The sequence below is a fragment of the Telopea speciosissima genome, chromosome 7, assembly GCF_018873765.1.
Source record: "Telopea speciosissima isolate NSW1024214 ecotype Mountain lineage chromosome 7, Tspe_v1, whole genome shotgun sequence".
NCBI lineage: Eukaryota > Viridiplantae > Streptophyta > Magnoliopsida > Proteales > Proteaceae > Telopea > Telopea speciosissima.
Window position 1 is genome coordinate 53385959 of NC_057922.1, and position 23665 is coordinate 53409623.

Below are 23665 nucleotides of genomic sequence, written 5' to 3' on the forward strand. Positions count from 1 at the left end.
CAGGAGTCCCACCTGGATTTGCTGAGTCTCACAGCACTTGTATCTCACCTGGGTTTCTCAGAGAGGATTTTTCACAATTTTCTGGATGCTGTAAGCTGTAACAGCAACCCACGAATTTTATTATATAGGAAAAGGGGGGGGGGGGGGGGGAAAGAGGCTGTTGTTGATTACATCAAAAAGTATTAAATGCTCTCTTAGAACTCCAAACAAGAAAAGGAGTTCCAATACATTGATCCTATCTCCCATACATAGAAAACAATACTCAAGAATATAGAAAACATAAACCAAGAAATTAATTAACTCTTGGAATTCTAAAAGACACACTAAGAATACCAATCAATTGCTCAAACAAAAAAGCCAAACAATGTATTGACAGCAGTTCGATGGACAAAATTTTCAGGTATAGTGCTGATACAGTAAATCGCATCACAAGATATCACACCATTAAACCATTAGAACAAGTTTCACTATAGGCTTATTTCAACAGTGGGACTCGAAGTTGGAAGCATACAAATGATTGAAGCCACTGAGCCTCTACACTCCCCTGATTAAGAAGCAAATAAAGAACCACAAAAATGGATCAATAAACTTAAGAATCAGTAAAACCAGGTAGTACAGTCATATTGTTTTCCTCTAAACATTTTTCATAATACACTATACAAAGTTATCGATCACTGGACCATGTAAAGCATTTATGAAAGCCAAGCAATGGATAAGTCATAAACAAACACGATTATAGAACTCGGTAAACAGAGCATGATTTAAGTACCATAAAAAGAAAAGGAAAAAAAAAATCTTGGTTCAAAGATCATACTTGTGTGTTGTGTAATACTGGAGAGAGGGCGGTATGATCTCAGAAAAAATTTCCTGCAAGATCAACAAACTGTTTACTCAGGTGTAAGGGTATCAATAAGGATTTGGAACCGGGAACCGTCCCAAAACCGTCCTGCTAAAACCCGGAACTAACCCATCCCATAACTAAATGGGATGGTTTTGGGACCGATTATTAAATGGGACAGGACAGTTCTGGGACGGGTTTCCCAATGGGTCCATAACCGAAAGCCCAATAAGGAATCGATTAGAACCGTAACTGCTAGGACCTATTTAACTTGTTTAAATTACTTATTTATGATTAGTTAATACTTAATAATTATAACTTATATAAGAGTTATATTATAATTATAAAGAAAAACTAAGGGTTATCAATTATTTGGGTTTTGTTGAGTATTTGTAATGTAGTCCTAGATAGGTAGGAGACCTACTCGGAGCCAAACAACAGGATCAAATAAAAAAAGGGGCTGCTGGTTCGAATGGACAGCACTAGGATTTAGGTCAATTCCTAGGGTTAGGGTTGGATATTGGGAAAGGGGTTTATAGGGTATTAATGGGCAGGTCTAGGAGGTCAATATGGTATAAAAATAATAGGATTTGGGAAGGTTTTAAAATTCTGCAGTTCTGGACAGAATTGTGTTGCAGGTTTTGGGTTTTAATGGAGTGAAGGAATGGAGGGGATAAAGTGGGAGTTTGGGGCTGAAACTTGGATCGAGTGTCAACAATGATGTAAGGGATGTATGCTGAAAGTTTGGTTTGAAACTGATGGACAGATTTGGAGTTATGGAGGTTTCCTAGTAGAAGTAGGAGAGAGGGGTAAAACTGTAATTTCAGACAATCGGCTGGGTGGATGGTGCTGAAATTTGAATCGAGTCTCTCTTAGGATTTGAGAAAGACTTGATCAAATTTTTAGCAGATTCTAATGGTTAGATTTGGCTGGGCAGAATTCTCACGAAAATCACCTTGTATGTGACCTTCTAGAAGGAAGAAGAATAGTTGCAGAATTTCTTACTTGTTACAGGTCTTTAATGGCAACAACTTTGAAGATGAACAATGGGGTCTCCCGATCTTCACAATGCAAGGAGATAAGTAGCAGCCCTCCCGATCTTCACGATGCAAGGAGTCGATTGGAGATCCACCAATCCCTTCAACCTTGATATTACTCACAAGGCAACCTTGATATTACTCACAAGGCACACTCACGATGGAGCAAAGGCAGCAACAAAGGCAGCAAGCATAAAGCTAATTTTTATTAATCAAATTCGTATCCAATGCTGGCCTCCCTTACAAACTTATATAGAAGACTCAAAAATAGACTTAGACACTAAAAAGGAATGGCCTAACCTTATCCCTAACCTATTAGGCAACTTAAATTGACTAGGAAACTCAAATAGACTCAAAATAGAGTCCTAATGACTTAAAACAACTTAAACTACTTAAAATAAAGAAGATTCCCTAGTAGCCAATAGGATATAAGAACCTCTTAGCCAATAGGATCACTTCACTTAAATTAGACCAATTGAACCAATTGGATGCAACCAATTTAAACCGGTTCAATTAAAAACACAAAATAAAAACTAAATATTGGGCTAATCCCGTATGCAACCTATATACCCCTATTTCAGGCCCACTAAAGTGGCCTAATACATAGAAAACCCTTGGGAACAAAGGCCCAACATATATATATCCCAACCCTACACTTATTCCCAATGAAACAAGCCCTATTTGATGATGAATTTGCATCAATTTGTATTCTTAAGAATTAATGTTTGATTATTTTATGCTTAGAAATGTATTCAATTATTTGTATGCTTGGGATATTTATTTGTCTAGTTAGGAATTTTGTAATATTTGACTGTTTGAGATTTTGAGTGCTTAGAACTGTTAAGGAACCGAAACCTGACTGTCCCATTATTAAACGGGACTGGATCCTAGTTTTGGGTCGGTTCAGTAAACAGGACAGTTCTGGGAGTGACCTCCTTGGGACCGGAACCGGGAAGGAACCGTCCCAATTACCCAGAACCGTCCCATTTGACACCCTTACTCAGGTGACCACAAAAAAAAAAGAATCACATAATTTTGGGGATTCTAGGGTTTGGGGTTGGAATCAGAGAGGTAGCGGTTATGGAGAGATATCGAAAAAGAGGTGGTACACACTTTTGGGGCTTTGCATAGCCTTTCATCGAACCCTAGAAGAGCATGAAGAGAGGGGAACATAATGCTGATTGGAGCTTCGCATAGCCCTTCTTCAAACCTTATAAGAGCATTTTGAGAGGGGAAGATAATGCAGATTGCAAAGAATGTAATCTCGTTTTCAATGAACAATGGAATAGAAGAGAGAGAAAGAGAGAGAAACCCATTAACCCAATTGAAATTCTTTTCATAAGAACAGTAACCAGGGGTTTCAATCTGTCAGTATGGATTGGTTTTGGCTTGGTTTCACCGGTTTTGGTGTGAGAATGAGTGAGTTCAAAACATGATCCAATAAGGGTGCACCGGTTTGGATTCGGTTTGATTTTGATTTCTTATCGGTTTATTATCGATTTCGTTTCGGGTTGGTTTCGGTTTTCCATGTAAATATATTTAGAAGTATGAAAAAAAAAATGTGTTTTTATGAATTTCGGACTGGTATCGATTTCTTATCAGGGTATATTGGTTTGGTTTAGTTTTCCCTTTGTTTTAGTCCGTTTTGATGTCTTATCAGTATTGATGTGGTCCGATTTGGTTTCGGTTTCGGAAAACTCCAATCATTTCGGTTTCAGTTCAATTTGATTTTGGTCGATTCGGCTCGGTTTCGTCGGTTTGGGATAGGTTTTGACACCCCTACATATAACCTACAAAAGCAGTTATAAGGGTGCAACTTGGGCCTAAAAACCTAAGCCTGAGCAATATAGACCATTATGGACTGACCCTTGGATACCTGGCCTACCATTGTACACTATCCCAGAGATTGCATTAGAAATAATTCGTAAACCAGGGTGGCCGATTTGATTAGTGGTTCTTCTCGGAATATTTGTTTGATCAATAGTATATTTCCCTTCCATATTGCTTCTTTGATCATAAAGTTCTATCTCCCAGGCATACATTGTAGGGATTCCTTAACATGCATCATTTCAAAGTCTCAGAAACTATTTGCAAAAGCTGTAGCATCCAAACTGTGTAGCAATATAGACCAGTTTAGAAATGGTTCCACTAATGGTTCCATTTATAAATGGTGACAGTTTTATTGGAAATTGGGCATACACCCAAAATTTAAGACGTTTGGATGGCGAGTGTGTCATGCTGGGATCCCTACAAAGGGAAGAATTGCAAAATGGATTTCGGATGATTTAATGTCTGTTTTTTATAAGTAGGAAAGGGAAACTGATTGGCATTTGTTCTTCTCTTGCTCTCTCATTAAAAGAATTTGGGCTGCTGAGGTGTTAGGCATTCGAACTGAACACTGGGCAAACACTTCCATCTTGTCCCTCTTTATTTCCTTTTTCTCTAATGGGAATTTGAATTTCTCTCCAGCTTCGGAATGTAAATGGTTCTTTGGTGTTGTTTTGATTACTCTTTATTTTATTTGGGACCATCGCAATCATATCCTTTTTGGGGGTAAGGTCTTCAACCCTTTGTTTTTTTTTTGCCGAGTATATGCTATTCTCTCTAATGTTCATCATTGGATTCAGGATTTATCTCAATCCTTCCTTAATGCTCCTATGTTCGATTCTCATTTATCTCATAATGATGCTCTGCTTTAAAGTATAACCTTTTTCTAGGTTTTATTTCCAATCTACCAGCTGAGGATCATGTATCTCTTTTGTGAGTGGTGATTATTTTGCAAACAATTGTTTAGCGAGTTGGGCAGTTGTATTATGTTTGCATAATCAGGTGGTTTTTGTGGGGGAACTAACTATGGTGGTGTAGGAGATCGTATGGAAGCAATAGTGTGGTGATTACTTCAAGGTCTTCAAGAAGTTCAAGTTTGAGGTATCAAGAAGGTGGAGATCAGTACAAATTCAAGCAATTTGGTGGAGCTACTCACTGAAGTTGATGGTTCAATGTCCTTGGAAATTTTTTTTTTTTTTGTGGCATATTTTCTTAATATTAGTACCTTTTTGAAGTCTTTAAACTGTGTTTCTTGGAATTGTGGATGATACTGATTCTGCTATATCCTATGTTCAGGCTCTAGCAATCAAATGTGGTACTTTTAGTTGTAAAGGGGCCATCACTGAAAACATTTGGGATTTCTTTTGTAATGTTTTGCAATTGGTGTACTTTCTTAGTTTCTTTTATCCAAAAAAAAAACTAAGCCTGATCTCAACCTGCTTGAAGTCCTCCCAATGCTTGGAATGAGATTCTCATATTGGTCCGACCGATTAGTAGATTGACTAGGTGCCAGGCCTAGCCCAATTATGGACCTGTCATTTTTGGTGTTTTGTTGGCGCCCAACCGGCATAGTTACCTGATCATTAGCCGATTGTTTATAGACCAATTACCCTGTTTATATTCCAGTTAGCCTGTTTATAGCCCGATAACATGATCTCCATTATGGACCAGTAAGTCAGTAACCGACCAACAGAATGGAAATGTGTCATAGGCACGTTTAAGTAAACGATTGATAATGTTTTGGAGCCTTAAATTGGTGGGGGCCGATTAGGCCCGTCAAGACTGAACGGTCCCAAACGGTTGTCACCCCTAATTTGCAATCTCACAAGCATGGATCTAACTCTCTCCTACATCTCCAGTTACTAAATATTTCTTCGCATCCTTAAATGGGCTTCAAAGGCCTAGCTAAGGGCATCATCTCCACATCAGTTCTGCATTCATGACATCTCTAATGGCGGATTATAGGTTCATCTTGATTCCCATCTCTTCAGTCGTCTTCAATTATTTCTTTGGATTGTTTTATATACACACAGTGGTCCTTTTTAATCATTCAAAACCCACAGTGGTAATGGCATGATGAAATCTAAAATACCATGGCCTAAACGATTGTTTGAGGCCATATATAGAACATTTGAGACGACAGATTTTGCGCTCTTATTCTTTGATCTCAAAACCCACTAGTTGATCCATAAAGATCTTTTCGTCTAGTTCTCCATTGAGAAATGTAGTTTTAATATCCATTTGGAAGAGTTCGAAATTCATTTTGGTGACAATGGCTAGGATGAGGCAAATAGAGGCAAATCTCATCACAAGGGAGAATGTCTCATCATAGTCTAAACCCTCTTTTTGGGTATAACCCTTCACCACAAGGCGTGCCTTGTACTTGTCAATTGATCCATCCATCTTGCGTTTGACTTTTAGAATCCATTTGTTCCCAATGGCCTTACGTCCAGGAGGTAGGTCAATTAACTCCCATACCTGGTTCTTACTCATAGAACTCAGTTCATCCTCCATAGCAGTTTGCCACATTTCCTTAGTAGGTGAAGAGAGAGCCTCTCGCATAGAATCAAGCTCATCCTCATCCTTTGGAACACAAATGGGAGCTTCCCCTTCAATCTTAAAGCAACGACAGGGAATGTGTCTACGAGTGCTTCGACGCTTAAGGTAATCTTGATCATCTAGTGGTACACTCGCACTAGTTGGTACACTCCCACTAGGTTGATGATCAGTTTCATTATCTCTGGCGATTACAGGATGAGTTAATTCCCCACCCTCGCCGAGACTAGGTGAGTGTAGACACCGAATTTTGTCACCCTCCGGCGATGATGACAACAGGACACAGACAGACATTGGTATCTCTCTCAAGAAGGACTCTTGTCCCTACATCTAAACCAAATCACCCTAACATCCTTAAAATGACTTATAAGACCCTTTTACCAAATGCTGAAGGAGGTACTGCTCACCCTCCCCCACCACGGCGAGGAAAAATGGCACTGCGCCCCCACGACGCTGTGGACTCCTTCCCATGGGGTCGTGGGCTCCTTGTTTGAGTTAAAATAATACCGCAAGCGTACGGGTCAATCGTAGCTACGGGTCGAACACGAGGAGATATACGCCACTCTATTTAATTAACTTAAAAGTAATGCAAAGTGGACCAAATTAAAGTGTTAAATTAAACTAATTAAACTAATGAAAATTAATGCATCCTAACTCATAAGCATCTAACAAAATTAAGGGATTAAATTGGCGTCCTAACACATGAGCATCTAACCTATCAAACTAAAGCGAATTGAAAGGAATAACAAAAACGTAGCCACACTTCATAATCACATAAAAAGAAATAAGGGAATAAAAGTGCATCCACATACCACAACCATATAAAAAAAATAAAAGAAATAGAGGGAGAAGAAGAAGAAGATAGAGAGAGATAGAGGAAAGGGAGAATGAGATTAAGGGTTTAGAGAATGAGATACCTTGATGTGCTTGAATACTGGAATAAACTCATCATGGCTTCCTCTTCTAAATCTCCATGTCTTGTCATCAACATAGGAACTTAGACTAGGAAGCTTTAAACTAAAACTATTACAACCATTAAACTAGACTTATGAAATCAAAACTAGAACTTGAAATCAAAACTAAGAACTTAAGCCACAAATAGAAAAAGAAGAGAAAATTTCACTAAGTGAATGAAATAAAAATTACACTAAAAAACTGAATTAAAATTGAACTAGAAACTAACTAAAAACTGAACTAAAAAACTACTTCTTACAACCCAGAGGGCAAGGGGTATTTATAGGGGGAAGAGAGGAGAAGAGAAAAGAAGGAAGTGTAGGAGAAATATTCCCTAAGAAAAGAGAATATTCTCTTCTCCTTCCTCTTTTACAATACCTTGAATCCTAAGAAAAAAAGGAAAAAGAGAAAAAAAAATAGAAAGAAGAAGAAGAGAGGATTGTTTACATAGACTTTCTATTTCTAGAAAAGTAAACTTCCAATTCTAACAAGTGCTTCCTTTTCTTTGTAGATATCTTCTCCAAGCAATAAAATCAAAGCATCTTTGACTTTTCAACTTTCCATAGGTGAGAAAATATCTTTCAAAATAAATCTATCCCAAGTAGAATTCCAGAAGTGCCCTTGAGAAGTTGGAGGAGAGAGAGAGAGTAAGGGTGATGACTAGGATTCCTTCAAGAATAAATAAAATACCCATTCTGTCCTTCAGAAAACGTGGAGCATGGGGTGCTTATATAGGCATCACCATTGTGTTCTTTGCTAAAAATCACCCAAAATAGACCCAAATTTCGTCCAATTTGGAGTTCGGGAGCCCAAGATATCTCAAGTTAAAGTTGGACTGTCCAGAGCCCTCCAAATGGAATCTTTCGGGTACAAGAAATATAACTTCTGGTTATTGCGTTCACTTTGTCTCCAGCCGACTATCAATAATTATAAATAAACCCCTGCAGACCATTTTTGTGCTTCGTTATTAAAACGGTCAGAACTTCTTCGTTTCAACTCGGAATCATGTGCCGTTTGAACGCTACTAGGCGACTCGATGAGCTACGCGTCCAAGCCATTAACACCTTTAAACAACTTAAAAACATTTCCTTAGTATCATGTCCTCCATTTTCAAAAGAATTCACCTAAAACCTGAAAAGCACAAGAAAGCACCGAGTAACTCTATCCAATGTGGTAAAATGTATATTTTATGCCCTAAGATTTCATATATAAATGTGCTCATCAGATTCCCCCACACTTGAACGTTACTTGTCCTCAAGTAAAGCAAAAACAAAAACTAACCTAGAATGCAAAAAATCCTAACTCACTTTCGTAGGAATTACGGTTGCACTTAGCATGTGCAATAAGCCTTTAAACCCCTAGGTTACCCCTAGTGGACGAGTTGTGTCTCGTGGGTGTTTGCAGTGAATATACATCCAAAATTCAATTGTAAATGAATATTGCAAATTTTAATCATGACATAAGTAGGACAATGTACATAATCCCAAAAAGTGTTCAACTAAAGATCAAGGAGCCAAAGGTTCCCCCACACTTGAATTTTATCACCCCACATCAATTCAAGTAACAAGCATGCATCAAGTTCAAGGGATCTCCTCATATTTTCTGAACACTACTCACCTTCAAGTAAACCCCCCATAGCATCGATGGAACCAAAGACTTAGGCATTGAGTATTGTTGACCATACTTTTTTTTTTTTTTCCAGGCATTAAGGCAAAAGTTTTTTTATTTCTCAACCACAAACTCTATTTCTACTCCACTACTGTTCTCTGAATGACATGGTGGAGCATACACCAGACACCCAAATACTTGGTAGCTTCGATTTTTGCATATATCCATAAGACATTGAGACATTGATGCAAGAGTTTTTTTTTTTTTGAGTTTCCTTCCAAGGAATTTCGATCAAGTCACCCTGCTTCATGAGGCACAGTGCCCTGTCTAGTCCCAAGGAATTCCACTTTCTTTTCTGTTCCTTTTTTTTTTTTTTTTTTTCTTTTTTTCATTCACTTCCACTTTCATGCCTTGCCTCGCTACAAACAAATTGGTCTCAACTACTAGCCAAAAGATCAAAGGGTCCATAATACACATAGAGGAATCTAGCCATCAAATGAAATAACGCTCATATTTTCCAATTCAATCCCTCTCACCGGATACAAACCAATTACCGTCCTTGAAAAGGAATTTTTTATTATTTCGCATGCTAGGACACCTAATTTCCTCTTTCTCTCGCTTTGCAATCAAAGAGACATATGCACAAAACCAAACTATTGTCACAATCAAAATTCACCAATTAAGCCCAACATCTCCCCCACACTTAATTCATGCAGTGCCCTCAATGCATGCATAAAAGAAAGAATAAGGACAAGGGAGGAGATGAAGGGGCTTACCGAATATAATCAACAAAGAGGATCATGAAGAGTCATGAGCTCTACAAAAATGCTAAGAGCAAGAATGAAATCTCAATCCATGGCCAATAAATGGAGAAATAGCTTTAGACCCAGAAAACACTCGACCATGAATTTTAGTAAAGCGAGAAATAATATGAAAGTTAAGCACAACTGAGAAATATCCAATAGAAAAAACTGTCCTCATGGGATAGTGGAAAATGAAGGCACTAAAACTCAGGCCATAAATCCTTCCATTTTCTTCCATTTGCAATGTAGAATACTTGTCATTCTTTGAAAAATCAACCAAGAACGGATCACAATAAGCATAAAAAGGATTATGAATAACCTCATCTAAATAATCATAAAAAATTGGAGGTTTACTCAAATCAATCCTAGCAATACAACTATCGGCTATTTGCCGAACTTGGTTTGCTAAATAAGGATCATGGAAATATGCATGAAAAGCATCATGACTAACATTGTCCTCCTCAATAAAATCGTCAAATCTAGGAGGTTTGGACAAATCAACATGTGAGACAATGGAATCCTCAAAATGACAATTATCTAAGTTTTCCAAAGAGAGAGGGGGAGATCGAATTTCCTTACTTTCTATGTTATCATAAAAATCTGATTCTAAATCAATAAATTCACTAGGCTCACTAAAATCAAAAATTTCAGGCAAAAGGTGGACTGCCTCAGGTAGCTCATCAAACCTCGCTTCACTAATATCTTTAGGCGACTTAATCTCAACAAATAAATTGTCATGAAAAGCATCTTGTTGGGAGTGACTCTTATTAACCTCAAATTGGGGTGGTGGACCTTCAATATCATTAAATTGGGGATGGGGCGGTTCAGGCTGACTAGGTAATGTACCCGTTTCCTCCTCTTGCACCATGGTTATCAATTGAGAGAGTTGCTTCTCCATGGTATTTTGGCTTGTTGTGAGAAGGTCTATGTATTTCTCAAGCTCATTCAGTCTGGCCTCCTCACCCATGTTTTGAAACTCAAGGGGTTGGTGATATGGTTTAAGGAGAGGTGGCCCATTGAGATTTAATGGAGGGTTGGGCATTGGAAGACCAAACTGACCAGGATATTGGAAATTGGGTGGTCCAGCTTGGTTATTCCATTGATCCCACAAGAAATCGGGATAATCATTCCACCCCTGATTGTAAGTGCCAAAAGAATTATATTGAATTTGAGGACTCACATTCTCATCACCATAGCTACCCCCATAAAGATTAGGGCATCCTTCCATAACATGGATTGTCTGGGGATGTGACCAATCAAAATTTTTCGAAAGCCCATAGTTGGGTTGGGGAACAAAATTGTACTGGGGTGGTGCAAAATTGTTCTCTATCTCATTACTTTTGGCTTTCCTAACCTGTTTAAACATTTCCTCCAAAATCATGGTTGCCTTAGCATAAGTCCATCTTTCCCCCAAAGTCTTATATGGAAGTGTATCGTCCATAATTCTAAACTAACCACCTATCCCAAATTGAGGTCTCCCTTAGAAAAATAAATAAATAAATAAATACAAGATTAGAAAAAAAAAATTCACTAAAAAAAAAAACAAAAAAACATGAGGGAGCCCAAGGTAGATAGTGCATCTATCCCTTAAAAATCGTAACAGTGGTTCCAAAGCTGTAAGGTTGCCATATAGGTTGACAGCAAGGAAACCCGTATAGTCTTCACGAGCCACCTACGGGCGACTCCTAGTGGATTCTGATGTAGAGTGGAGGACTACTATACGTTTCTGTTTTCAAACTCTCTCACTATGTCGCTTTCCTGTTATCAAGAGTGGTCACCTCCAAAGATAAGTCACATGCCAATCCAAACCACCCAACGAATCAAGGGGCACCAAGATTGGTTGGGTTTGGGCATATGAAGGACTTTAGATTGGGCGCACACTATTTCAAACAGAAGAGAAACAAGAAGAGGTTTTCAAAAACTGATTTTTTTTTTTTTCAGAAAAAGAAGAGAAAATAATAAACTAAAACACTTCGAACTACTTTAAAATCAGAAAAATAAAATGGACTATAATCTCCCCGGCAACGGCGCCAAAAACTTGTTTGAGTTAAAATAATACCGCAAGCGTACGGGTCAATCGTAGCTACGGGTCGAACACGAGGAGATATACGCCACTCTATTTAATTAACTTAAAAGTAATGCAAAGTGGACCAAATTAAAGTGTTAAATTAAACTAATTAAACTAATGAAAATTAATGCATCCTAACTCATAAGCATCTAACAAAATTAAGGGATTAAATTGGCGTCCTAACACATGAGCATCTAACCTATCAAACTAAAGCGAATTGAAAGGAATAACAAAAACGTAGCCACACTTCATAATCACATAAAAAGAAATAAGGGAATAAAAGTGCATCCACATACCACAACCATATAAAAAAAATAAAAGAAATAGAGGGAGAAGAAGAAGAAGATAGAGAGAGATAGAGGAAAGGGAGAATGAGATTAAGGGTTTAGAGAATGAGATACCTTGATATGCTTGAATACTGGAATAAACTCACCATGGCTTCCTCTTCTAAATCTCCATGTCTTGTCATCAACATAGGAACTTAGACTAGGAAGCTTTAAACTAAAACTATTACAACCATTAAACTAGACTTATGAAATCAAAACTAAGAACTTGAAATCAAAACTAAGAACTTAAGCCACAAATAGAAAAAGAAGAGAAAATTTCACTAAGTGAATGAAATAAAAATTACACTAAAAAACTGAATTAAAATTGAACTAGAAACTAACTAAAAACTGAACTAAAAAACTACTTCTTACAACCCAGAGGGCAATGGGTATTTATAGGGGGAAGAGAGGAGAAGAGACAAGAAGGAAGTGTAGGAGAAATATTCCCTAAGAAAAGAGAATATTCTCTTCTCCTTCCTCTTTTACAATACCTTGAATCCTAAGAAAAAAAGGAAAAAGAGAAAAAAAAAATAGAAAGAAGAAGAAGAGAGGATTGTTTACATAGACTTTCTATTTCTAGAAAAGTAAACTTCCAATTCTAACAAGTGCTTCCTTTTCTTTGTAGATATCTTCTCCAAGCAATAAAATCAAAGCATCTTTGACTTTTCAACTTTCCATAGGTGAGAAAATATCTTTCAAAATAAATCTATCCCAAGTAGAATTCCAGAAGTGCCCTTGAGAAGTTGGAGGAGAGAGAGAGAGTAAGGGTGATGACTAGGATTCCTTCAAGAATAAATAAAATACCCATTCTGTCCTTCAAAAAACGTGGAGCATGGGGTGTTTATATAGGCATCACCATTGTGTTCCTTGCTAAAAATCACCCAAAATAGACCCAAATTTCGTCCAATTTGGAGTTCGAGAGCCCAAGATATCTCAAGTTAAAGTTGGACTGTCCAGAGCCCTCCAAATGGAATCTTTTGGGTACAAGAAATATAACTTCTGGTTATTGCGTTCACTTTGTCTCCAGCCGACTATCAATAATTATAAATAAACCCCTGCAGACCATTTTTGTGCTTCGTTACGGAAACGGCTGTAACTTCTTCGTTTCAACTCGGAATCATGTGCCGTTTGAACCGTTACGAAGCTGACTCGATGAGCTACGCGTCCAAGCCATTAACACCTTTAAACAACTTAAAAACATTTCCTTAGTATCATCTCCTCCATTTTCACAAGAATTCACCTAAAACCTGAAAAGCACAAGAAAGCACCGAGTAACTCTGTCCAATGTGGTAAAATGTATGTTTTATGCCCTAAGATTTCACACATAAATGTGCTCATCACTCCTTCCACGGCGCCGTAGGCTCCTTCCCACGGCACCGTGGGGATGGATGTGTACCGGATTTCCATGGCGCCACGAGGGCGTGTGACATCAGCTTGTTGATGTCACCCACGGCGCCGTGGAAAAGTTCCGTACGGTGTCGTGGATGACTTATCTGGCTAGAAGAGAGAGGGGACCCCTCCCTATAAATAGAAGGGTCCCCCTCCCTCATTTCTTAAGCTTTTCTCAGGTAAGGAGACCCTCCAGGGCTTGTTTTGCCCCCTTTTCACCCTCTTTTCCTCTGTCTTTTCCTCATGAGTATGTGAGTGAGTGGAGTTTTTTGACGTGGGTAGATCCTTCGGTTATCCATCCAAGCATAGAGTGATTATGCTCTTGGGTATTGTTATCCCGTCAGTGTACGGATAACGAAAAACCCCCTTCACAACTGTTATTCTATCTGTATACAGATAACAAGAATCCCTTATATAACCGTTACTCTGCCCGAAGTTTGAAATCTCATATAGTCCTTACTCTGTCTGATAAGAGAGAGCCAAGCCGATCGTCTATCTCCACCTGAGCCGTGGGACATCACATATTTTGTCCTCGGTGCGCTTTCATTTATTTCTTGCATTTCTAGACAGGTATCTGTCTCTTTCCCTCTCATTATTTTTGGCATAATGTAGACAATTAAAGTAACTTGTTTTAGTATACATAGTAAATGATTTTTCTTTCTTTGTCATGATTAGTGCATCATAACTTAGCCTTACATGTTAGTATAGGATATATTATTAAGGGAGAATATTCGAAAACCAACATCTAGTAGAAAGATCGATTTATCCGGACGAGGTGGGTGCCTAACACCTTCCCACCCTCGTAACCTGACTACTTACCTTGAATCTCTTACCAGACCATATGGAATCACGTAGCCCTTTCCGCTAACCCTAGATGGGTTACACCCATTGGGTCCTAGGCCCTAACCCTAGGTAGCGACTCCATTTCTTTATAAAGCATGATCCCAATCCCCATGATGATATATCGGAACGATATACCATTATTCATCGAACCCAATCCTTGTCGCCATAAGGCTGAGGAACCCTCGTCCCGAGGACCATGGTACTTACAGTGAGATACCAGTGTCGTCCTCTAACTCAAAGAGGTCGAGATCCCTACTTGCATCACTAATGCTAGGAAAGTCTGTCTCAATGAAGTCAACATCGCGAGACTCTATTTCGATCATTCCTCCATTAGGATGTTCACCGTACATTACGTAGTTGTTCGAGCTGTCGGAATATCTTATAAAGATGTGTTTCCTAGCTCTGAGGCCTAACTTCCCAAACTTATCGAAGACGTTGTGAACATAACCAGCACATCCCCATGGTTGCATATGCCTCAGGGGGGGCTTTGCGCCTTTCCATAGTTCATAGGTGTAAGTACCGCGGTCCCCAGTGACGAGGTTTCCTCAGCCTTACGGCTACAGATTATTGGTTGGTCGTTATAGGGGTATCCTTTTGACACATTATCATGGGGAAGGGGTCATGCTTCATAAAAATATTAAAAAATGAGGAGTTGCCACCTAGGGTTAGGGCCTAGGACCCAATGGGTGTAGCCCTATCCGTTATGAACGAAAATGGTCTACGAGATTCCATATGGTCTGGTCAGAGATTCGGGTAAGGGGTCAGGTTACAAGCATGGGAAGGTATTAGGCACCCATCTTACCCGGTAAAGACCGGTCTTTCCATTATAGATGCTGAAATAGCAAATATTCTCTCTTCATAACGTACGACTACATAATGTACATTATATTTACACTATATACATTAAAACGGAAAAACACAAAAGACTACATTGTAACGATAAAAATGCAATGATTATACCTCCACATGAATATCCCTCAACTCTTGGTGGTCCCCTGACTCAAGTGGAGACGGATGGATGGATCTTCACCGATTCTTTGGGCAGAATGGCTTACTGGGGGTTGTTCTTCGTTATCTGTATGTGAACAGAGTAACGGCTATAAAAGGAGGCTTTTGTTATCCGTATGCAAACGAAAAAACATCTTAACTAGGAGGTGAGCACTCTTCACTCAAGTGGATAATCGATGGATCTACCCACAACTCGGAATATTGCTCAAAACTCACTTACAAAGGCTTAAAAGAGGGAAAAAATCGGACCGGGAGAGTCTCTTTAGGCTTAAAATCTATGAAAATGAGGGGAGGGGACCCTCCTAATTATAGGGGGTGTCCTACTTCCACGGCGCCGTGGGCGACGTCATCCTGCAGCCTCCCACAGCAGTGTGGTTTTTTGCCACTGCTGTCGGGGGAGGCTTCCACGATGTCGTGGAGGACTGTCCACGGCGCCGTGGTCAGAGTATGTCACTCCCCACACTTTTTGGGCCTTAAATGGGCTTCTTTGTTGTTTTTGGGTATGTTTGGACCTTTGAGCCTTATTTTTTGGGCTTTTTCGAGGGTATTGGTGCGATGTTTCTCATCCGTGTCCCGTTGTCATTATTGCCAGGGGTGGTGGCAAAATTTTAGTATCTACAGTTTGCCCCTCTTTGACCGAGGCTTGAGCCAACAGTCGAAAGGCAAAGACAAAAGACTAACGGATTTTGTCACCAAGAGCATGTACTGCTGTTGCTTTGCTCAAAGGCGGCTTTGCTCAAAGGCGGCTTTGCTCAAAGGCGGCAGAGTTGCAAAAATTACGTGATGAAATCTTTTGATAAAGCTCAAAAGAAAAGAATCAAAAACAGGCGGTTAATCGTAATAAAATCCTTTGATAAACCACAAAGGAAAAATCCAGGCGATTAATCATGGTGAAATCTTTCGATAGCCCTTGCAAGAGAAATCCAATTTGTGGGAGTATCTGCCAATCAGGGGATGAAATCTTTTAAAAATTCTTGTGAGAAGAAACTGCGGTACCGAAATCAGGCCATAGGAATTTTGCAACTCCTCCATCCCCACTAGCATAGGAATTTTGCAATTCAGGCCATTGTGGAAGGGCTACCTCTTAAACTTTTCCCAAGTCGATTTTTCTTGAAAAAGAAATTTAGTTGCATGAGATTAGAAAATATTATTTCCATTTTATTAGAAACATGGCTGAACCAAAAGAAACTATTGCAGGTGATATGTGGAGCAAAACTTACTTTATGCGTTTCTCCTAGACACCATTATCCTCCACTATGTAAGTCCTTGTCACAGAATGCCATCTGAAGCCTGTCGTTTCCAAAAATATTTTGACAAATATACAGATAATGGGTCCATATGTTTAAGACCATGGGTGAAAGATTTAAGGTTGTGTTTGGTAAGATTTCTTGAAATGCATTATTGATCAATAATGCATTCCAAGAAGGCATACCAAACACAACCTTAATTTAAAAATTCTACTTAACAATTTCAAATGCTTTTAAAGTAAAACTATATAGTTTAGGAGAAAATTTTCCTCCACCCATAGAGGACGACGGTTCACCGACCATCCTAGGGTTCACAAACCCCAACAGAGTTTTAGTATGTTCCCAAAATACCCTCGTGATTCTTCCCACACACATCTGAACCAGCCTTGCTGAATGGATTCCCCATTCATCGTGGCTGAAGCAAAACTCAATCCGTTTAGGTTTTTATCTTTAAATGTTTTGGGTGGGATGCTCAGGACCCATAAAATGCTGAGGTTGAGAAAATGAGATTACAAATATATGTTAGCTAAATACTAAGTCCAGGTGTTTAAGATCACAGGTGGAAAACTAATGCTCTCTTCTATTAAACAAATTATGTAACAAGTAGAATAATCTATAAAATGAAACATAAGCTTTCTGGTTGAAAGTCTAACCAACTTTCTTTTGCAAGAAGAAAAATTCTTCTTTAGTCGATTTTAGCTTCTGTTCTTGCCTATACTATGTCCTGTTTCTTATTCCCTCTAAAAGTTTGCAAAACTATTAATTCTATTTGCTTAAACTTTTGGAATGGATCTGCAGGAAATGGTAAGAAAAGTAGTCTTATTGCATGGGATAAAATATGTTCTCCCACTTCTTTAGGGGGACTTGGGCTTCGTAAAGCCGAACATCATAATAAAGCCCTTATCCTTAAACTTGGGTGGCGTATGATTAATTGCTCTTCTGACCTTTGGTCAAGAGTTCTTAAGGCTAAGTATTTTCCTTACCATTCTCCTTTTGATCTGAAGGTCTTTAAGAAAAAAAGTTCATAGATTTGGAATGGCATTGCGCAACTTCTTCCGATTTTGAAGTCCTTTGTCTTTAAAATTATTGGGTCTGCTAAGGATTCATTTTTCTGGACTGATCCGTGAATCCCTTCCATCCCTCTTTTCTTTCTCAACCATCTTTCTTATGGACAGGATTCTAGATCTGTTAAATCCGTGCCCAAACCCCGGCTTAAAGCCCGGTCTAACCGGTCTTGTTAAACTTGTGTAGAATTGGCGGCGGTGTACTCCAAGGAACTATGGGCATTGATACTCAAACCGTCCTAGAAGATCGTTAACTTTGAGACTGGGGAGGTCGTCGAGGATAGGTTCATCGACAAGGACAGGGGGAAGTTTATCAACAAAGGAGTGTTCTTGGCGTACCCTCTGCAGGCGGACCGGCAAGGCCCAACCCGATTCGATGTACCACTTTGGGACGATTGGCAGTAAGCTATTATTCTCATGCTCCATTTATAGCATAAATAATATTATGTATAGGTAATAAATCGGGCTTGGGTGTGTAGCACCCTTTTAATTTAAAGATAGAGATGTCCTGTGGGCCTCATTAAGTTGAGGCCCAATGACTTGAACCTGAACCTAAGGTTTGGTGTCCAACCAAACAAACCCTAGAGCATTTAGGCCTAAGGACCAACACCTAGCCAAACATGCCCTAGTGACCTTTTGGAATAGATAAGGCTAAGGCCACTATTCCCATCTCACTCTAACCCTAAACCGATTTGGGGAAGAAGAGAAGAAGAGAAAGTAGGAGAGGAAGGAAGAGAGGAAGGGAGGAGGATTTACTCACTCACCATCCCCATTTGGTAAGTCCCTCACCCAACCACTATCACTTCTCTCATCTCCATTAATTCCTACATTCTTGGGTTTTGGGTGGTGTCCTCCCATTAATGGCTTCACCAATCTATTGGAGAAACCATTAATAAAAGATACTAAAACCTCCTTGATTTGGTAAGTGAAGGCTTCCATCCTCCCCATTTGGTGACCTAAGCCATCAATGCCAACTCTAGCTCAAGAATACATAAGCTATGGTAAGCTAGGGTTCATTGATTTCAAATCTATAACCCATCTCATGTGTAAGCTTGGGTTTATAAACCCTCTTGATTAGGAGACCTAAAACCCTAGATGTGGGTGATAACTCTAACCATAATAGCATGGTGTAACCCTAAGATATACCCATTTGAGCCATGAAACCAAAGCCCAAGCCAAGTATTCAATGTAAGGCGTTTCTGTAAAAAGGTAGATACAGTTGGCTGAAAATGATAGAAGTAACCCAGGTGCCCTTCTGCCTTTTTCAGATCTGCCTTTCTACCTTTTTCTCTCTGCCTAAAAATGGTAGAAGCAACCCAGAACCTTCCTACCATTTTCAGAAATTGCTTCTACCGTTTTACAATATTAACCTTTTAAAACCCCTATTGATTCCTACCCTTTTGGGGACCTTAGTACTAGTCTCTTGTGTGTCTTTTTGTGCATCTAGGGCACCCAAATACGGAGGTCAGCTCACATTTTAGCGCACCGGATCACTCACGGCTCGATTGAACCGAATCTCAAGGTGAGGAAATTGGATACCCGAACCTATTGTTGAAATATGTTATGCTTCATGGTTGTGGTTTACCTTATTTACATGCATGAATGGTTATCGAGTATGGTCGGTTAATGGACCATGTGTTGTAAGGCATATATTGATTGCAAGACTTACATATTATATATATATGCTAGGGTGCATTATACTTTCAATTCTTTTATTGCGATACGACATTGGCATGAGAATATGTGGTGTGTGTGTTGAGATGGATAACGTTATGTGTCACACCCCCATCCCTGAACCACGGGGAATGCAACCAGAGAGTATCCATACGCTCTCTAACCACCAGAATCACTGATGCAGTACCCAAGACTAACTCATTCACAATGACAAATAATAGGTAAAAGGAAAGGATTAATATTAATAACATCAGAGTTAGCAGAAGCTAGGTGATAGCATATAAAATAGTGTCTATTCAAATTTACCCCCTTCATATCAATGGGTTCTAATCAGGATCTATGTATTATCACTGTATAATAAATACACTTATCAAGAAAGGAATAAAAGAATACACCTTGAATCAAAAAAATAGTTTATCAAAGTGTAACAAAAGATGGCCACCAGCCAAGAATCACTGTTCCCTCGTGGAACACATCTCACAGTAGCACTCCGGTCCATGATCCTCATACTCCGAAGTCCACCACTCTTCATGACCTTCTTCAGGAGTCTTGAACTCCGTGCCGTCCTGCTCGAATGTACCTGCATCAACTAAAAAATATGTTTCCTCGAGGAGTGAGCTCCAACTGAGCCCAATGAGTGGCTAAGCCACACAAGCATACACAATAATAATAATGAATGGGGTTGACTGCAAACCATACATGATGGACGGATACCAAGGTGTCCCATACCACCAAGGTAGACCGTACATCACATACAATTTACAATCATGCTACATGAATGAATGATGATGTATAGTTTTATTGTTATCCACCTAACACACAACTAAGTCAGGTATAGTACTATAGCAACACCTTAGGTAGCATCTCCGACATCGGTACCATAAACGGATGGTATACCTACGATGACAAACCCGAGTCGCGCTGGAAGCCTGCAGTACCGGTCTCCACCAAGAGATATACGCAAACCCCCAAGTCAAATCCCGTCCTGGCGTTCGGCCCAAAATACGGTTGGTGCTCGAACTTCCCGGGTGGGTATACCCGAAATAACGGTCGGAACCCACGGATTTGACCGACACCTAACCCCCTGTCGGTAAGGGTCATAGTGCTGGGTAAACATTTGTCCTAGCCAGCATTCACCTATTGTATGAGTGAGGTACGCATGTGCATAGGCCAGAGGCCGAGTCCATAGATACCGAAATACGGTCGGTCGGCTATCCTCTCGCCCCTCTAGCCCATACGTACGTATACAAGTACAAGATGTGAATACCGAAGGCAGTCGGTCGATCACCATCCCGTTTCCACCTAATGCAATGGACAACTCTAATGCAATTTCAAGTACAAGCAATCTCAAGCCCAGACCCACCGGCACTTGGATCCCGCTCGAAGCCCTAGATCTACATGCCATGAGTGAGTCCATATTATGGAATCCCCAGTGTCCCAGCACCAATCGGCACCGAGTCCCATAACTAAATCCAACACCATTTGCACCATAGTGCATAAAATAAATAATATCGCAAGACAAGAATGTAAAATCCTATCAACATCTAAACATTTATATCGTCCTATATCTTACCAATAATTATATATTATAGCACACATGCATGAATGGCATTCGCAAGACACGATACACAAACATTCTATAAATTAAGACGTTTGCTTAACTCACTCACCTTGATTCTCAGTCAATCGTCAGTACGGAGCTCTTCAAATCGGTGTTCGATGCCAAGTACACTGTCCCACGTAGTAGTACGCCCCCGAGCCGAGTCAGTCAACCTAAAGAGAGTGTACAACGTGGGGAGAGATTAGTGCCTTAGGACTAGAAGAGTTGGGCCCCATAAGTTATGAAACAAGGCTAAAATAGGGGACCGGCACATACAGCAAGGCTATATCATGTGCCTGTCCATGTGCCTGTCCCTCTCAGGCTTTCCCACCGACAGATCTAGGTTCTCAGGGACTGGCACTTGCATGTGCCTGTCCATGTGCCTGTCCCTCTCGGACCTCCCACCGGCAGATCTTTCTCAAGGACTGGCACTTGCATGTGCCTGTCCATGTGCATGTCCTTCTCGGACTTCCCACCATCAGATCTAGTTTCTCAGGGACAGGCACTTGCATGTGCCTGTCCATGTGCCAGTCTTGCTGTTCATGCCATTCCGAGAATGGTTTTGCAGCCCCAAAGTCTTGGGCTAAAATGGGGTATTCTTAAGGGTTTTTTTGGGGTCTCTTTGGCCGTGAGAACAACTCCAACCAAGGTACCATAGCACACACCCAACATGGGTTTGTAAACCCCATGATCGATTAGGTTTTCCTCCATTAAAATACATATGGAAAGAAAACTCATGGGTTTGGGTATTGAGGTTTTGAAAGGGTCTTTAATCAATGTTATTTAACAACCCACAAACCACACCTCTATGGTCTTCCATGAGGGTTGGTGAAACCCATAAATTGAGGTAAATCCCCAACTTAGGGTTCATAAATGGAGAAGGGTGAATGGGTTTAAGGTAGGGTTAGGTGCTTCATAGTTAAGCATCAAGGATTTGCCATTAATGGCTCTTCTAATTGAGTAGATGGAGCACTCAAGGTGTGCTCAACCGATTCAAACCCTAGGTAATAGAATTAGGGAAAGAGAGATGGAGAGAGAGAGAAAGAGACTCACCAAGGGTTGATGATGATAGCTTGTGCTCCACCATACTTCTCCCTTCTCCTTCCTTCTTTCTCTTCTTCTTTCTTCTTCTTTCTTCTTCTTCTTTCTTCTTCTCCTCTTCTTTCTTTTTCTCCTCTCATCTCCACGATTTAGGATTGTAATGTGAGGTGAATAGTAGTTTTGGGTCTTTAATAACCCATCTAGGCATTAGGTCTTGTTTGGTTAGTCTCAAGTCCTTAGGTCCATTTGCTTAGGAGCTTGTTTGGTTAGGTATAAGCCCAATGTCTAGTTTAAGTCATTGGGCCATTGGATCCACTGGGCCCATGGCCCATGTCCTAAGTTCTAGTTATAAATAGAAAGAGACTAAGCTCCTAACCCCAAGCCCATTCTAGTTCTTATGCTTATTAATGGTCATGCATAGGCATGAATTAGTCGGATAGTGACTTACTCCCAGTCATCGCTAAGTGGATAAGGGCGATTTAGGTGCGGGCCCCACGGATCCCCATCATAAGGGAATTTCAAGAATATGCTTTCGTGGATGATTTTCCCCCTGTCTCTGACGGTGGATCTTTCCTCGAGGACTTCCCCTGTTTCGCGATCGATAATCTTGTGTGATGGCTTGAGTTTTATGATCCACAGTTCACGAGTGTACTCCGTTCCCGGTTCTACACAAAAGGTTCAAACCAGATCGGTGGTCAGATCAGGTTTCAAATCGGGTTTTGGGCACGGATTTAACATTATGTGATGAGAATGAACATGTGTGAGAAAGTATAGATGCATGATGTGGATAAACATGGTATTACATGAATGAGAATGAATGTGGTTATATGGTTGTGAGAATGAATATGACATCATATTGAAATGTGGGAATGGTTAATGATGATAACATATGTGAGTGTGATGTGATCCAAGTGCCGTAGTGTGCGCCGAGCTTGGGATCGATAAGTATATTGTGACTGTATGTGTGCGTGTAAAGCTAGAGGGAGCGAGATGATAGCGAGCCTGACAGAGGGACTATGGACTCGGCTTCTGGCTTACACGTGTACATACCCCCTTTTAGGTATTAGACGTCGTTGGCTAGGTCGATATCGTACCCCGTACTATGACCCTTGACAACAGGGGTTTACGTGTTGGATAATTCTCCACGGGGACACCAGTGTGTACCGATTAAGGTGCTGGGATCGACGATTCCGATGCGAGGACCGGAACCGTGGCAGTGGGATTAACTTTGGGGGTTTGCTGGGTAAACCACTGTGTACCGATTGAGGTGCTGGGACCGGCGAGTCCGATCGAGGACCGGGACCGGCAGGCTCCCAGCGCAACTCGGGTTTGACATCGCTGGATAGGCCATCCGCGTGTGAGAGATGGGGGGACCGGGGATACTACCTAGGGTGTTGCAGTAGTAGTATACCTGACTTAGAGGTTAGAGTTAGGTACATATGTAATCATTGTTTCATGCATCATAACATTATCATCCATGCATGTTGTAACCCTTTGCATGATTCGATTTACTCATTGGGCTCAGTGGGGCTCACCCCTCGTGGAAACTTTTTTTAGATGATGATGCAGGTATGGTGGAGCCAAGCAGCTTGGAGCCAATGGCCCCTGAGGGAGGCGGTGGCGAGGACTGGTGGACCCCTGAGGAAGCGGAGCATGGACCAGATTGCTACTGCGAGACTTGCTACTTAGGAGAGTAGCTTCTTGAGATATTGGCCGGTGGCTCCTTTTTGGATATATTAGTCTTAACTTAGAAAATTACACCCCCCTGTTTTTGGCTATTTA

General features: G+C 40.3%; 1 long non-coding RNA gene across 1 annotated transcript; it reads right to left on the minus strand.

Annotated features, from left to right (window-relative positions):
• Window positions 1-449: 449 nt before the first annotated feature.
• Window positions 450-9304, minus strand: LOC122669690. Its single transcript, XR_006334068.1, has 3 exons — window positions 9294-9304; window positions 8516-8518; window positions 450-633 (listed from the first exon to the last, which is right to left on the minus strand). It is a non-coding gene; the product is annotated as an uncharacterized LOC122669690 (long non-coding RNA).
• Window positions 9305-23665: the final 14361 nt, after the last annotated feature.